At 38.6% G+C, this 18533-nt stretch overlaps 1 long non-coding RNA gene across 1 annotated transcript; it reads right to left on the bottom strand.

The window, feature by feature from the left end:
* Positions 1-2183: 2183 nt before the first annotated feature.
* Positions 2184-17865, bottom strand: LOC104850211. The gene is made up of 3 exons (XR_776912.1): positions 17564-17865; positions 4506-4587; positions 2184-2238 (listed from the first exon to the last, which is right to left on the bottom strand). It is a non-coding gene; the product is annotated as an uncharacterized LOC104850211 (long non-coding RNA).
* Between the last annotated feature and the right edge of the window lie 668 nt (positions 17866-18533).

The raw sequence follows: 18533 nt of genomic DNA, 5'->3' as shown, positions 1-18533 counted from the left end.
AATGGGATGGGTCTTTGAAGAGGGTCTAGTTCCATTGTGCACATTCCAGTGGCTGCCAGGCTAATGGTTTTCACCTTGATTGCCATCTATTGATTTTCAAGGCTGCCATTGAGTTGGAAACAGTGAATTTTGATGTTTACTTTCTTAACTGGTTTACAGATCTTCATGTGTTCTGTAATGAGTTTAGGTCCTTTTGTCTTTTTGCCTTTATCTTCCCCTGTGTCTCTTGCTCATTTTAGGTGTGTATTCCTCTCTGTCACCTTCATTTGGTTCTCCAGAACCTGATTTGATACTCTGGGCTCAGTGCTTCTGTCCCACAGTAATATGAATGCCATATCAGATACATCCATAAAGAAGAGTTGACCCAGATCTCATCTACCTGTTTCTATCCTCCTACCTTATTTCCTAGTCTTAGATGGGAAACTTAAAAGTAATATTTTTAAGAAGAATTTTGAAAGTATGAACTTAGGAATCTGGAAGGCGTTTGAAATTTTTTCATAAATTTGAAAATTTTGAGCTTCACTAGTGTTGGGATTTAAACTCTTTCTCAACTGGTAGACATGAAAATCAGCGTGACTATTCAGAATGCATCGTGGACACAATCCTGAGAGAGGGACCTGCTATACCAGGCCCTCACTCATTGTTGCTGGATGATGGAGAACTTGAAGGAGTCATGGGGTGAACAGCAGCTAATCATCAATATGAAAGTATAACAATATATTAATAACTGGCATGCTGTCAGATAAATGTCAGCCTCCAGGCCTGGATCCTAGTCACTCTGTGGATGGGAGCTACACTCCCTTGCTCTGTGGTATTCCCAAGACCTACCCAAGTTTCTGTCTTATAGTAACACAAAATATGTATCAAATAAATGAACAAATGGACTCAAAATAAATATGCACATAGGATATGCCTAACCTAAATGGGAGAGCATAGCAACACTGTGAGCCATTTTCCTATTAATAAACCAGGACAATGATGCCTGCTCTTTTTGGTTTCATTAAAAGAACTCTGAGAAAGCACTTGGGAAAAAAAAATTTATTGTTGTCAGGGGTGAAATACTGCGGAATAAACTCTGGGTATTGGTGATGACAGTGTCTGCAGTCAAGAACAAAAATAATGATAAGCATAGTCATATCATTGCAGTCACTGATTCTACCTTTCAACCAGAGATAATAAGAAAAGCAGTAGTCTGAAAATTGCTGTTTTTGTTATTCTAGAAAATATTTTTCATATTTCTTTTGTTTTCCTACTTTTAATATTTCTTGATGACTTGAAGAGTGAACCAAAGGCAAGCAAACATTCCTTTCAGGTGTCTTGTACTCGTATCCAGTCCTACATCCTTGCTTACTGCCACCTCCAGCCCCCATGCAGGTGCCACAGCTAATGTGCAACTTTGGGCAGCTCTCCCCACCCAGGCCCAAGCAAACACACCGCCAAAGGAAATCCCTTGAACAACTGCACATAGCCTTGGAGAATCTGTGTCTGTGCGCTCCTTCTCCAAGTTACCATTCGCCTACAGTCTTCCGGGCCGGGATGGGCAATCATCACACTTCATTGTCCAGTACCATCATTACAATATTGTTATCATCTGAGCTGGAGTCTGACACTTTCTCTAAGACCTTTCAAATAACCCCTTTACTAGACTTCAGTACCAAACCATTCAGGGCAAATCTCTGCTTTGTGCTTGTCAGCCTTAATAGACTGGATGTCACTTGAGCCTGTAAAAAGTGCCTGCTCCTCAGCTGTCAGTCAGTCCTGGTGGTGTCAGCTGAGAGCGTGGCTTGAGCTGGCTGGATTAGAGGGTAGTTACCATAGCTGTCAGATTACTGACAGCCTGACACCCACACTCCCAACTTCCTTTTACTGTATTTGGTTTCTATTGAGCTCTCTGGACCTTTCTTAAGGTGGATTTCTCTGTTGGAAACAGATAATTTGGCCAGCATCCTCAGAAGTTGGGCTTTCTTCTTTTCTGTTCTGATTTTTAGAAAGTCCTTTACTTTGAGCAGCTTTTAAATTTCAGTGAATATGTTTAACCTCATTTTTGCAATATAGCTTCTTCTCTACACTTTCTAAGTTTATAGAAACTTTACTTGTGTATATATATATATATATATATTACTTTCAGCATCTTAATAATCTAAAGAAATATAACGCTTACCAGAAATATTTTCTGCTTACATCTTCCACATTTGCAGTTTTTTCTCCTTCCCGTTTGATCTTATCTTTGTTCTGGCCCTGTGTGTAATGTAGAAAGCTCAATTTGACCATGTATGCATGTTTGCATGCACGTGTGTGCTGATGATGTGGGTGCATACAGAACTGTTGCCTTACCTATGAATGTTTGTGGTATATGTATTAATACCTAATGAAAGGCAGGAAGCTAACAGCCAAGGCAGGAAGAACAAATTGGCCACTCTCCAAATTGTGCCTTAGTTAACGTTCACCTTCAATATAGCCAATTAGTGAATGAAGTTTATTCAGTCTTCCCTGTATTCCCTCTTCTTGGTTTTCATTCACTCCTTTTCGCCTTTTCACTTTTATTAAAGGCTTGCAATCTTGCTGTCCCTGGGCTAGGTGCCAGGGAAACAAGAACGACTGTAACTATACCCTCATATACAAATTCGCAGTTGTCTGCTCACATTCCTCAGGTATGTTCGAGATTTACAGGCTTTTATTTCTGACCAGGGAGCTGAGCTTAATTAACACTTTCATTTACTTAGCTAATAGTCAAGGCTGATTTGCTTTTATTAAATCAGGCTTTGGGACCAGAAATGCAACTTTTGCACAATCTTAAATTTGCTTACTATTTTAACCGGCTGTGGAATTAAACTTGAATCTGCTTTCCAAGCACAGATTTCAACCCACTCAGGCACATGCATGTTTAGGGCTGTGTGGCTACAGGGGAGACAAAAAGCACTAGGCTTCAGGAAATCTACTTGTTTCATGAGAAAGTCACTGCACCTTTTCTCTTGATTGGGGATAAACGTATTTAATCTGCCTACCTTATATGTTTGGTCATTGCTGTAGATAAATATGAATGAAAGCACTTTTCAAATTGCAAGACATCACAAATACAGATTATGGTGATTAAGTAGTACTCTATATAATTATATATAAATGTAAACTGGCACTTGAACATTTACGTTATTTTACTTATTCTTTTTCCCCCAGTACCAGGGATTGAACTCAGCACCTCGCACTTGGGAGGCAGGTGTGGTGCAGCTGAGCTAAATCCCCTGCCCTATTTTACTTATTCTTATTTTCTTGTCTATACATACTTAGCTTTGTTTTTCTAGCACACTGACCACAGAGCTGAAAAAAATGCTCCCCCATAAAAATAAGAGATTATGTTTTGATTCAACTTATGAATTCACACTCAAACCAGGTCTTCCATGGGCCTCATTATACTTGTAAGAAAATGTGGCTTTTTAAGATCATTCTTTTTTGAAGAACCTAGCAAAATGGTTCAAATTATGAGTCAGTATCTATCTCAGTTGCTAGGTAGTTTTGTATTCTTTATAGCTCCAGAAACTTGACAAAACAAAGTCCAAACTAGAGCCTAAAAGACCGTAGTAAACTTACTGGAAAAGGGATTGGGGTGGGGGCAGGAGAGGAGATACAAGAACTTTATGTTTTCATTGCCAAAGCCAAAGACATATTTTTTCCTGCACTTCCTCCGCATGGGAAGAAAAATTTTGTTAAATGAAAGGGGCCTTATATTTCACCCAATTAAATGTTGGAAAACAGCCTTTCAATATTATTTACAAGCATTTAGAAGTTTTAAATTCAAGCAACTCTCCCACATTCCCACTAGCTCTGACACATTCTTTATTCTGTGCACCACTGAGGCTGTCCTCTCAGCACCACAATGACCAGAGGTGCAATTATTCAACTAATTTGGTGAAAAGCATCACATCTAACAAATAATAAGTGGGTTGTGAAAATGTTTATTTGCAAGCCAAGTGTTCTGGCCACGTTTTTGCTGAACTTTCAGGGCAAGCATTCCATTCTTCATCAGCAGTCTAAATGCTTTTTCAAATTTGACCCCTTCCTGAGCCCCACTTATAAATGAAAGTCTGCATTTTGCAAGGCCATAAGGCAGTGGTGGCGAACCTATGACACTTGTGTTATTTGGTTTTGTTTTGTTTTCTTTTCTTTAAGACAAAACATGTTACTGTACGAGTTGCTTTCTTCTAAATTAAAACCTTAGTGTTCAGGTTTAATTGCAGTGTTAGCACTTTTCACTTCGTATATTAGTGGGTTGGGGTTGCAGTTGGGGCACCTATCTCTAAGGGATCCATTTATGGGGCCAGGACTAAGATGGGGATCTCACTCTGTTGCCCAGGGTGGACTTGATCTCCTAGGCTCAAGTGATCCTCATCCTCTGCTGACACTACCGCATCCAGTTTCCATCTTATTTTTAACCATAAAGATGTTCTTTAGTCCTGTTTTTCAAGTCTACCTTGGCCTAAGTTGCCAAGTGCTGAACCCCCAGCTCATACCTGTGCAATGCAGCTATGTGACTTTGCAATACAACAGGTATTCTTGGGTTCATATCCTCATCCTTGGGGCTGATCTTCTCATCTGTAAAACATAACATTATAAGATTTGTATGGATTGAGTGGTATAATTTGGGTAACTTTGACATGCTGTTTGGCACAAAGTGGCTAATGAATGGTGGTTATTGGTACTACTGTCATTAATGTTGCTATTTGCACTCATATCCTGACCTAGTCTTTGAGTTTGTGAAAATCTAAAGAAATCTTCCAGATGTTAGTCTTTGTTCTGTTAGACCTTGTGCAATGGTACATGCTTATCTGTCCATTTATCCTTGCATTTAGTTTTTCATTCATATAATAAATGTTTAAGGGTCAACTGTGCAGGAGCACTAGGCCAGGAGAAGGGTTGCACACACAAACATTACCTGCCTTCCAGAATTCCCAGTCAACAGAATAGACAGATATGTTAACATTCATGGGGTTGTAATTAGATCTACAGTAAAAATATAAAAATGTGATGCTGGGTGCACTTAAAAAGGAGAACTTTCCTTGGTGAGAAATGCCAAGAAAAGCACCCTGGGAAAGAAGAGCTTTGAGCTGGATCTGGCTGAATAGGCAAGGGCATTTTAGGCATATGCAAAGACTTCGGTGTGACCAGACCAGGGCAGTGGGAATCTTCTTCCTATGTGCCATGACGGAGAGCTACAAGCAAGTTCCGAGAGGGAGGCTGGGGCCCAGCTGAAAGAGCCTTGAGACCAGGATTTTATCAAAGTCTACAGATATGTTCAGGGTTTTAAGAAAGGGAACAAGAGGATCAGATCTGCATTCTAGAACAATCACTCTGATTATAGGATGAGAAATGTTTTTGAACCAAGAATTAGCCTAGCAAGGAAATAGCAAAAGCCCTTGATCAAAAGGCAGAGAAAATGGAGTGGAAGAAGTGAGTTCAGAGATGTGAAGATGGAAGGCATTAACAGGCTTTCTGAGAGCCTGGCTCTAGGAAGCAGGGATCTTGGTGGGTTCCAGTTTGCAACTCAGGAAACCCAAGTAGAGAAAGGGTTGTCACTGAGTTGGCAAGTTTGCCCATGGACCTGGTTGAAAAGCACCTCAGGACTAGATAGGCCTGGCACACAGGACAGACAAGTTTATAGTTTGGGGGCAAGTTACACGGGAGATGTCCGTGGGACATTTAGTTCAGGAAACACTTGGAGTTAAACACCAGGCACTTGGGCGCGTGCTCTGGGGAAGACTTACACATCTCAGGAGTGTGCTCAGTGAGTGCAGCTGTAAGTGGATGTGGCTGCACAGGAGACAGCAGCTGAAAGGGACACTCGCCGAGGGCTGGATGAAGAGCCCAGGCAGAGCCCATGCAGGAGCAGCTGGGGAAGCAGGGAAGGTATGGGAGATACAGGTGGATGTTTGAACATGGTGGGAGGGTGGTGATTTTCATTTCTGAAAGAAGTCAAATCAGCTGAGAGTCCCTCCCCTCCGAGAGGACGGTGGCCAGCAACCCCAGCAAGAGGAATTCCATTGCTGCTGAGGAATGAAAGGATGGTAGGAGGAGGGGCCAGAGAATGGAGAGAATTTCTAAATTTATGGGGTGGAGTGAAAGGTTGAGGATTAGAGTCATCAGGTTCCCACTTTAGGGCTCAAGTCACACCTCTTGGCATGCTGCTTTATTTTCCTTAGCACATCCTTGATTGCGGCTTATAAATCTTTAAGCCCGTGCCTTTAGCCTTCTCAGATACCCCATTTAAAAATGTAATGAATTGAAAGAATTAGCATTTGTCATTGCCACAAATCCCAGGTGGCTCAAGGAAGTCCTGAGTAGCTTCAGTCACAGGGTTTTGTTCTGAAACCTCTCCTTTCAAACTGATTGCATCACTGCCTCCTGGAACACCTGACAGGTAGGATACCCCGCTTGCCTCACCCTGTTTCCTTCCTCTCAGCAGGCAGGAGTGATGAGCTGCCTGCAGCCTGCAGCTGAGGCACTTAGAGAACTGGTGTCTCGGAGCAGCTCCTGGCGCCTCTCTCTCTAAGCAGCGCCAGGATCTGCCTGTGCTGAGCAGTGAGAGAGACTTCTGTGATATCTGATGACAATCATCTCTGATTAGAGTGTCACTGCATAGCACAGGCGAGCTGAGGCCACAGCTAATTAGCTATGTGAGGCCAGCACTCTGTTTACTGGAACTGTACTAACAAGTTGTAGCTTTTTCCATCGCAGAAGACTTGCTGCAAAAATGCCCGCCAGGAACCCTTCACTCCAATAGTTTAGGGATGGGGCTGCTAGTTTCCTCCTGCACTGACATCATGAAACATTAATGCCTTATCTGAGATTCACTTTTAGTCCATACTCTCACCTTCTGTAAGCTGTCACTTCAAGGCAGTATTAGAATAAGTTGCTTTACAGAATCTGCTATTATTCTAAGTGGGCTTGCACTTTTAAATGAATGTCTTGTACTTTTTCTTTTTAGCACTTCTTCGGCTGTGCCAGGGAGTCAGCTAAACCTGAGAAATATAGCTGAGCTTGGCCTTGTCGTTTGAGCTAAAGGGTGAGAAAAGCAGATGAAAAGAGTAGGAGCTTAAATGGGAATTGAGAACACAAGTTCTATTGTATCCCATTAGTGTTTGGTAGATAGGATCTATTGTTCATAAAAATAATGTATTGAAGGATATACTATATTTTCAATTTTTGCTATGGAAACACCCTGGTTGAAATCATTTTCAAAATATTTTTATAAATTTATTTTCAGAAAAAAAAGAGAAAATTTTCATTTAAGTTCTTATTCACCCATTAGAAGAGTCTCTGATAACTTTGAGAAACAATGTGCTTATTTTATAGTTTCCATGTTTAGAGATGAATGAAACTAACTTATAACACATGGATTGGGAAGATTAGGAAGTATAAGGCTGATATATCTCATCATTATTTCGGTATGACTTCAAAACACTTTTATATCTTGGTATTTGAAAAAAACTTTGGAGCATTTTACAAAGTCAGTGAAGCTTAGCAATATCATGCTCAGGATTACTTCTGCCAGAAGAGCAAATCTCCACAAATGGGCCCATTTTTCCAAATGGCAAATCAACCACCTACTCTTAACAGGCCTCAGTTAAGGACAATTATTTTGCTGAATTTCTATCTTCTTCCCTTAGTCAACACCAGTTTGTTTGTTCAGAGACTTTCAGAAAACCAAATTTCAAAATAATTCTCAAAGCCTGTGTATTGTTATGTAAGTGGATGACTTTCTACAAACTCTCCCACTTACATTTGATAAGTATTTTAATTTGTTTTCCAATGAAAACTATGGATTATATGTCTTGAAATTATGTGCTGTGTTCCAACCACCATTGCCTCAGATGCAATGTACTGGAAATATAACTATTTTCCATGAAGTCTATATGGATGTGGTATTTAATTTGCTCCTGTTTAAAATTCATTTATTTATATCTATCATCAAAAGCACATTTCAGAGAGGGCTTCAATAAATCTCCATATTTAGAAATTTGCAAACATCTTAAGCGTGTTCATTCATTTTGTTTACGTTCCTAATTTAAAAGAAGCAAACTTTTTCTTAATGAAAGTGCTTTAAAAAAAACTTTAAACGAAACTCCCTCTCCATGTGGAAAGTTGATTACCAATCTTTGGTCTAGAGGTAAATTTTACAGCTGTTTTAAACCCACGAAAGTGGGTCTTATATTGGAAGTGCTGACACAGCCTTATCCACTGTGTATTGGCATGAACTATACCGCTGTAATAAGCAGTTATTATGTATGTGTAAAAATAATGAGAGGCTGTGTCTGAAGAGAGTTAATGTAAAATGCTAAGCAATTATAGTTGGTTATACAGTATAGGTTAATATTCCTTCATATAGCTGTGCTTTTCTCTTTTGTCCTCCAGAACTCCTAATGAAAATTTTGAGACCTGACTGTAATGATAAGCAGCCATTCACACGTCCTTTGTGTCAAGGCTGTTGCATTAATGCTTCCCTTCATATAACATTTTGCATAGCCTAAAGCATCTATTAAAATCCTTTGTAAAATTCATGAAACAAAAGTGGTGGGTTGAGTCTAGGGGGAGAGAAAGTAAGCTGCTTATTAGCAAAAAGTCAAAAACACAGGGCCAATTACAGATCTGAACAAGAAGGGCTAAGGAACAGCGCGGGGAGTAATTCTTTCTTCAGCCCAATGGGCTCAAGCGAGGGGCAGGTTAGATGGAAATAGAGCAACAGTCTGAGCAGTAATTAAACAGAAATGTTTGGAGTTAGAAACAGCTCTATAACAACGGAAGGAAACGCTCAACTAAAACAATTGTCTGGCCTCACCAAGATGCTAAATTGGAAGGATTTAGGGGTTGCTCCCTAAAGGAGAGACTGGGGGTAGTGAAGGGAAGTGGGAGCTCAGGAGATATGTAAAGAATCCATTTGGTATTTCAAATGCTATAAATTAGATTTTTAAAAAAGGAGAGAGGGAGGAAAAGACAGAGCCTTCCTACTGAACTAGCAACATGAAACTGAATAAACCACAATAAGATTGCCCTTTTTCTGTTATAAACTTGGCATTAAGCTTGTCATGTTCAATGACAGCCTACTAGGCCTCACGCTTTACCCTTTGGAATTTGAAAGATTGGCAGGTGTCATGATTTCCTTAACATAAAAGACCTTGCAGATGATGTTCACCGTGAACATTTCTACTTCATAACTCCTACTTCACTTTCCTCATTTCGGCATCATCGGGCGAGCTTGCCACTTAGGCTTTGGGAGCCCGGACTGCCCAGAAGCATATCTGGCCTGAGGACAGCGTTTACTGCCAAAGGAGCTTGCAGGAAAGGCTGTTCTTTTATAGTTCTCCTTAGCAGTCTAAACATGCCCACATTTACAATAATGAGCTGCTTTGTAGAGAGAGGCTCTCTGAGAGCATTGTTACTTTTCTTTGAAATGTCAAATGCAACAAAAATGGCTCTCATCTGACTTAAGGCTAGAAACAGGGTCCCATTTAAACAATAATCCCCTCCCCCTTGCAATCTCCCACCCTAGCCAGACCCTTCCAATAACTCCCAGAGTTGGAGGGGGATCAGCACTGAGGGAAACACAAGCTCCCATTGAAAGCTGGCAGTCCTGTCTCAAATGGCGTCGCGTGGCACCTGTTGGCTACCATCCAGTGTCCCTTGAAAATAAACAACTGACTCTATTCAGAGGAAAAAGTAGCCAGAATGAAAATCTGACATTTTCTTCCAATCCAATGAGAAACAATGAGTAGTTGGCTAGGCACTAACCATTTAACCCACCAATTTCAGAGATTTCAATAAAGCTGAGCCAACATTTAAATTTTCTTTACACATGAAATTAAGTAGACAGAAGGGGGCAGAAATAATACAATAATACCACACATACTCATCATCCAACTTTAACATTATCAATCTCACACTTGTTTCCGGGCAAGCTGATTTCATCTGTACCCGGCTCGCTGGCCACTCAGGACTCTTTGGAAGGCATCATTTACTTACTAAACATGTCCATAGGTAGCTCTAAAAGATAAGAATTCTTTGGCATTTTTTTATAGGAGGTCAAGAAATATCTTGAATCTCACATCCTTTAACATTTTTGTTGGCACTATTCCCCACAAATGGCATTTCTCAAAATAATGGCACAACCCGCATGTTAAAAGTATAGAGAAAAAAATTTAAGAGCATCATTAGTCCCTGGTTTGCTTCAGAGGAACTCTTTTCTAGTTATGGCTGAGATTTCAGGAAACTGAAATTTCTTCTGTGAGCCACTGTCATCCATCACATTATTTGTAAATGTTATTTTTGGCATTCAAATAAATGACATAATTAAATTATGTATATTCTTAGATAGCTTAACTTAAAAGTATGCATTGGGCACTTACTATGAGCCCTGATCTGTTAAAGGAAAACAGAAATGACCAAACAAGAAAAAGTAATCTGTCCTTCTCCCACTGAGCTCAAAATTTTTTGAGTATATTATAGAGAGTAATACTTCTAATTACCTTTTATATTGGGAAATGTTGCCAAAGAAGATATATTTTTTTCTCTATATGTCATATATATATATATATGCATCTTCTATATAAATTTGTAAGAGTGGCAAAAGCTTGCTCTTTTCAACCCTGTGATACTCTTGTTTCCTTACTTGCCCCAAAAGATAAATCTATTACTCAGCTATAAACCATGATGTACTCCCTGATTTACTAGCAGAGAGGACTATCTAAGCATTGCAAAAAGAAATAGCCCTCATCCTTATTAATAAATTATAAATATACAAAAATGAATTCTTGTATTTTAAAATTTTTCTACATAGATTTATTATTTAAAATTTTTCTACATAGATTTAATGAAAAAATTGTTTCTCTCCTTTGGTGTCTTACATTGCTCAGAAATACCACAATTGTAAAATGGCAATATTTTCTCCCTGATGTCTTTAGAAAACTAAAGGGGAACCTTATGATTTAATTTGACATCATGATCTAATTTCTTTTTCTTTCTTTTCTTTTTTTTTTTTTTTTTTTTTTTTTTTTTTTTAGACCTTGAGCTTGGGAGGCAGGTGGCAGTACCACTAAGCTAAATCCCCGGCCCAAGAAAAATGTTTTTTAAAAAGTCATTATTTTGTCCCCTGAAAAAATTAGATCATGAGGACTGGGGAAAAACATCAGGATTTTTTCATTGTCCATTGCTTTGTGTTTTAATAAACAATTTGTGATGACAAAAAAAAAAGAGTATCTGTGATACAAACAAGTTACAAAACATAATATTAAAATTATAACATGAATTTCTCCCCAGTTTAAAGCTACAGCACCTCCAATCTAACCCATCTTATCTTCTGAATTAACTTCTATCCAATACCATTTCATAGATGTTTTTAAAGTAATTTTGCTATGTGTGTGCATAGTACTACAATTGTTTAGTTTTGTTTGGGGGCTTTCTGAAATGTAATCATATAAGTGATCTTTTGAAAGTTGCTTTTTTGTTCAATGTTATATCTCTCAGATTCATTTAAAATGACAATATGTGCAGATGTTTTTACATTGTTCATTTTCTCAACTGTATAGTACTCTATTGTGTGAAGATAATACAGTGACTTTTCTGTTATCTAGTCAATGGGCACCAAATCGTTTTAGAGTTTCTCTTTGTTTGTTATTGTTCACAGGCACAGTGCTATGAACATCTTTGTCTTGTTGCAAATACTTGACACAGATTTTCTTTTCTTCCTAAGAGTTTTACAAATAGCAGTGGGAAATTTTCCTATTCACCTTTTTTTATTAATAAAGCCCTATTAAATTCCAACAATATATGTTCTAAGAAATACATTTCAACTAAAAACAAAACCATAGTTTTTAACTTTTATGTACATAGGCCACAGCTCAACAACAGGAAGATTCTGCCCAATTATATCATTATGCCTCTTATCTGGGAGAAGGAACCCAGAGAGAAATAGCAGAAGTTTCTGAATGGAAGGACCCAGAAACCTGCTCCAGGAAACCATGAGCGTGGGGTCTCAGTTCCATTTGCTAAAACAAGTTGGGTTAATGGGAAGAGAGTGTGAAGTCGTTTCAAGACAAACTGTTGCGGGAACTTCATTTAGGCTACTTTCTTCCTCAACCAAGCATCATAAGCAAAACAAAACAAAATTTTTAAAAAGGGGGAAAAAAACTTCACATGACTTCTATCTCTGGAATATTAAATGAAAATGCATGTTTGGCAAAATAGCTCAGGATTTCTAAACTATTATCTCCCTATAGTTTCACTAACATGTTAACCTACTTAGAGCAATTAGTGCTTCATTAGTAAGGCTAACTAACTGTTGCAGGGCTCTGTAATGATTTGCCAGGCTTTCCAGATACAAGTGCATAATCAATGTTTTCCAATTACTTCTATAGTGCAACCACTATTTCAAATAAACTAGATAATAATACAAACCCATTACTGGAGCTGAAGTAGCAGAGGCATTTAATTGCAAGGCAGTTCTTCTCAGCTTTTAAAATTTTTCACACTAATGAAGTGTCATACAAAAAAGTTGTATTGATTTTTCCACCACATGGCTTCAACCACAAATATGTAATTATCCCTTTTATATCTAGCTGGGGGATTAAAATAATCTATAGTATATAGCCTTTACTTATCCCTGATGGGTTTAGTAGTACTTTTACCCTTTTCAAAATATGCGGCCCTTTGATGAATGAACTTTAGGCAAAATGTTGCTTTATCTGTTTCAAATCTTTGCTTTTTAAAGTCGGTTTGTGTGTAGGCATTACAGTCTAAAATCTTGAGCTTCTAAAACCTCCTAAAGAACACATTTTGATATAATTTAATTTACTGAGAGCATCACAGATATTTTTCTCCACTGAAGATATCAACATGGGTATTGCACATTAGCAGTACCTACATTTGCATTTCACTGTAGTTACATTTTTATTCATAGCTAACATTTTGTTAGCCATGTTATATTTTTACTCAAATAAAGTGGTCTCATCATTAATTGGAGCCAATTCTTTCCCAGATCTTCATGAAAAAAAGTAAGAATAATTCACTGACATTAAATTTCTTATTTTCTCATCACAGTTCAGTCACTAAAAGAGAGAAAAAAGTATTTTCTTTATGAAAAGAGAACATCATTATAAGTATAAAATGAATTTTGCAGAGATTGGGAATTAGTGCTGGGAGCATAGGGCTTTTTAAAAATGAGTTTGTCTTTCTTGATCTTTCTACGCATAAATCGGTCCCTTTCAACATTTTTGCTAAGAATTTTTTGGTTACACTAACATTATCTCAATTATGGTCAGTGTAAAAGTAGATTCAGAAGGGCAAAAAACATAGCTTAAATGTCTGCAAGACTGTTCTTAACATTCGTATGTCGAAAACTGTATCTTCCTATAGTTGCAGTAATATGTTAACCTACTTACTATCCTGAGATTTCCCAGATGTAAGGGTGTTTGTGATTTTTTTTTTTTTTGCCTTTTTGTATTTTGTGATTCGAGGACATAGTTAAAGATTAATATGTAGTACTGTTTTAGAGATACAACCATGAAGCAAAAATTTAGTGGGACACACATATAACCTTAAAATTTTTACTGATATTTTAAAACTAGATACTTCATGTTGTCTTTAGAATGTTTTCCAGCAGAGAATTTAGACAAAGAACTGACTAAAAAGAACTGCTTCATACCAAGAAGAGACATAAAACAAAATACCCAGCATTACCATGCATATATAGATATCAATATCAATTATACTATCTTTAATCTGTTTTCAAAAACATTGCTAAAATGGCTATTAACTATAAATTTTATGTATTGTATTATACTACCAAATCACAAGATTTTAAAACAAACATGGATTTTTAAAATAAATAAAATTAATAAATGTAAAGGCTAGTTATGTACAGTGTTTGTCTCTAACATCCATATAAAAAATTCTTCACAGTAGAGGCAATATCTGGAGATGAAGGATAAAAGGCAAATAAAAAAATGTATAATTAGGGAATTTTGGATACTAAGGAAAGCTGCCATTTAAAAAATTAATTAATACACAAAATGTTTTAATACTGATTTCTAAAAAAAAAAAATGCCCTAGAGATTTTTCCACATGATTCTCCCTATATGTGGGATTAGTTTCTCTGGCCCTCTGTTGTTTGCTTTCCTATAGTTTAAAACATTGATCTAATTGTCTGTAGGAATCCAGAGAAGCAGGGGTCATGCCCATTTTAAAACTGGTTGGGAGGAGAAATATTCCCTGTCCTGTAATGTACAGGATTCTTTCAACACTTATTTCCACATGCTTCCCATGGTGTATGTGCAGCCTTATGTGGTGGTAAAATACAAGTAAGAAATATGACTGTCTCAAAAACAGATTATCATCAAGAATTGCAAGACAGATAAAAAGTGGAATTTCTGTCAGGAGGGAAGAATGAGAGGAGCTCTGCACTGTGGATTCCCACTCTCAAGTCTGCCCGTGGCTGTGAGTGGTGCTTGTTTCTGAGATACTAAAACGCCATTACCTTGACCGTCGACATGAAGCGATCAGAGTCATATTTATTGATGAAACTCTGAGCTCCCACTCTGCCGCACTGAGTGTGCATCATACAGCTGTCAGCAGAGCTGGGGCACCTCAGCAATGAGCGCTTGTGACATTTCCCTTTCATAATTTATGAAAACAAAAGATCTTGAAGTTCATGAGGACACTACAGTAATTTTAAAATAGTCTCCGTGAAGGCTATATTGTGGTCTGTAAAATAAGCACTTTTCTGGCTTATGGTTTTTAGGGGAATCAATTGCAAACCAAATTAGAACCATAAACATGGTCATTATTTAAAAGATTCTAATCCTGATGTGAGGGTTACAAGAACGAGCAGCTATTTGGGGAGGTGGTTAATTACCATCACACCAGAGCGTAATTCTCCCCATGGTGTGGGACAGCTTTACCCACACATGATTTCACAGGCACTTTATAAGTTTAAGACCCTGAAAAGTCACCTAATTATTTACTTTTTTCAAGGTAATATTTTGCACCTGTGATATTGTTTGGTCACTAAAAGATGCAAACTAAAAACATTAAGCTATGTACAAAAGGATTTGCATTTCCTGTGTGACTACTGTATTAGATTTGATTGAACTAGAAAGTCAACAATGATCTTGAACTATAATTTGTGGGAATGCTCTCCCCAGTTAAAAAAAAAAATTATCCCTGGATGAAGGATAACAAAATTGTATCATACTGTGGGATTTTTCACCTATGTATACATATTTTTAAAAGTCAAAAATCTGGATATGTGACATACATGAATTTATGCATTTTAGAATTGGGTGACCTCTGAACTCAAGTTGTTCAGGTATAAATGTAACCAAGAAAAGATTTTACAGGAACTGTAATGAGCTGCTTTTTTTTCTGGTGGTTAGTTGGAGGAGAAAGGGAATGGAGTTTAGAGAGAAAGATCACTGGCCACGCCCCCCGATTAGACATTAATGACAAAGTATGCTTTTTACATCCTTATTGCATTCTGCCTGGGACACCTATGGACCTAACCATGACATACAATGTGGGCCAGAACAATATGACAACAAGAACACATAGAATAGTAAGTAATATGCCATCCACACACATATATATGTACCATTTTATCATTAAAATTCATTTTATCTTAGTATCTGTTTGCATTATCTATTTCAAATAGGAAAAAATTTATTTCCATTTTACCCACAAGAAAGCTATGAACACAATGAATGTAGTGAACGTTTCTAAAACTAACTGTCCAAATATAGAATTTACAAAAATGATCTTAAAGTAATGAAGGGCACATGTGTTTATTTACTTAATGCTAGGATATCTTAAGGCCCAGGAAAAGTCCCATGCTCTATCTGAGGGGAGAGGCTGGAAATAAAGGCTGCTTTGTGTTGTGTACACACAAACTGGTACTCAGGGTTCAGACTGATGGCAGCAGTTTTTCCTGACCTCTGACAAGGGGTCTGGAGAATACTAGGTGACCCACTCCAGACTGCAAGGTCAGAAAGACTTCTCCCATAGGCTGGCATCCTAGACAGGAAGAGAGTCCATTGGCCCAGTTGTTGTCAACCCAAAGCCACATGTGCCTACTCTATGCTGATCCCTGCCAGGATGAAGCCACAACAATGGAGAAGTACCTTATCCACCAAGTGTGAACAACTCTAGTCCTCACACCTGGCATAAAACTCTCAGGGGTCACCACTCCCTATGTGACTCCTCCCGATGTCAACTGCTGAGATCCATGTTTACGGGGCTTACCTGTTGCAGATAAAAAAACAAAACAAAACTGGGAGACACTTTGTAAATAGATAGGGTGGAGTGGGTGAAGAAAGAGCAGGGTAATGGGGAAAAAATAAGAACCAAGATATGTTATGTAAAGGCACAAGATCCCAAAGATTAATGTAACTGTATTGTAAACCTAAATTGTACCAATAAACTTAATGAAAACAAAACAAAACAAAACTGGGAGACAGAATGATTTAAAGCAGGAAACTTTTAACCTGGAGGATCGCTAGAGTTGCCCTTTTTCTTATCCACACTTACGGCTTATATTAGCTCCTGGACATGTGAAATGAGCCTCACAGAGATGATGTGAGGATTTGTTGAGAAAATGTACAGACCACAGGGGTGGGCACACAGAAAGCCCTCAATATGTGACAGCTTCTGATGTTATCATTCCATGCATGAGCTATAAGTGCCCAAGTGCACGTGTGTGTGTGTGTGTGTGTGTGTGTGTCCTTCAGTATATTTGCATATGTATGTGTAGGGACCTGTCTCCCTCTCTCCTAGTTCCAAAGTCTCCATGCCTATTAATCACAAAAGGATAAAAAGAAGAGAACTTGTTTAAAAACTGCAGGAAGGCAGAAGGTAAGAAAGAGAAAGAAAACAGTCTTAGTACCTGACCTCCTCCAAGTCCTGGGCATTCATTCTTTCCCCCTCCCCCTGCATACCCTCCAGATAGGGCATCCTCCATCCAATTTATGCTGTCAGTCCCTGTCCCACGTCCCCTCCCCCGTTTTTGTATCTCACAGCTATGAAGCCCGAGGAGCAGTGTTGCACCCGGCTTGAGATGAAGCCTGTCAGATAGCATCAGAGCTGAAAATTACAGCTGATTAAAGAAATAAAAAAAACCCTCTAGGATCATTTGGTGTTCCCAGAATTGACAAGCTAAGGTGCTACCCCTTTAAATGTCTAGTAGGACTCTCAGCTCCAAGGAGCTTTTTCTAGAACCATGTTTATAACCCCGAGAAACAGAAAGAAATGGACTCACAACCTTTTATGAAGCTTTAAAAGCTTTGTTTTCACTCTCCAGTGTTTTTTAAACTTAACAAAAGGATTGAGAAACTTTGGTTTGATAATAAACAGCACATTTTCCTAACAGAAGTAAAGCTTGCAAAGCCAACGAAATGGGTCACTGTGAGTCCTGGAGGTAGGAGTCGGTTTTCCACGGGGGTTCAGAAAGCTGCAAAGCCCCGTTTCCCTTTCTAACGGAGCATGGGAAATGAGCTCCGTCACAGTGGAAATAAAATGGGAGGCTGGTACTTACCGATAGTCACACTAATATAATGCTCTCTAAAAAGCCTGCGAGAACCATATTCTCAGCCATTAAATTCAGGATGCGCTGGGAGCTCGCAGCAATGCCGGGCCTGAAGGAGACCAGTGTTGCGCAGCCTCAAATCTTCCCACTCCTTACTGTGTTGTCTGTGTGCTGCTTTTTATGAGAGCATACATTTTTATTTTTTTATGGATGTTAAAACATTTATAACTGTACAAGGTCAACGCAGAAAGCTTTGCATCCAAACTGAAATGGTCCAAGTAGCCACAAGGGATGGATTAAACCGAGGAGTGGAAGTGAATGCGGCGGGTGTGTGATTGCCATTTCAGGGTGCTTACGCCACAATGGCAGGCCAGAAGAGATGAGCCCACGAATGGGAAGACTCGACTCCCGGACTTGTCTTTGAGACTAGAGTGGTGAAAAGTTCTCAGGGCCTGGTCTGATGACCCTTGAGGACCTGCTGTTGACCTCTTTCTAGCCCATTTCTGCCCTTATGTCCTCCCCCCTTCATTCCTCACAGGTTACCTACTGGCAGCCTTGTCCTCTGTGTCCCACCTCAGACCCTCACTAGCTACTTCTCTTGGAGACACACGAGACACATGGAATTTTACTCAAAGACAACAACTCTGAATCGCCTGTCACCTGGTACGTATTTGGTAATTAGTAGGTTTATCATTAAAAGATGAGGACACTTATTGCATTGCTTTCTTCAAACATCAGAGTCAATCAAGTTATAAGTCAGCTGCAAAAGATTATGTCTAGTTAGCCTTCCACTCTAGACTGCAGGATTAGGAGCTCAGTTGTTGCAAGTTAAGTCTCTCAGAAACAAACAAACAAACACACAAAAGAATAAACCCATTGAGTAAACTAGCAGTTGGTTTGGAACCACGAGAAGACAGTAAGCTAAATAGGAGAAAGGAGACCAGCCCTGTTTGTTATGCCAGATTTCTGTAGCCTATGT

Source organism: Fukomys damarensis, unplaced genomic scaffold (assembly GCF_012274545.1).
Source record: "Fukomys damarensis isolate Sample0158 unplaced genomic scaffold, DMR_v1.0_HiC HiC_scaffold_26, whole genome shotgun sequence".
NCBI lineage: Eukaryota > Metazoa > Chordata > Mammalia > Rodentia > Bathyergidae > Fukomys > Fukomys damarensis.
Note: the sequence above shows the minus strand (reverse complement) of the source record. Positions and strands in the feature narration are given on the sequence as shown.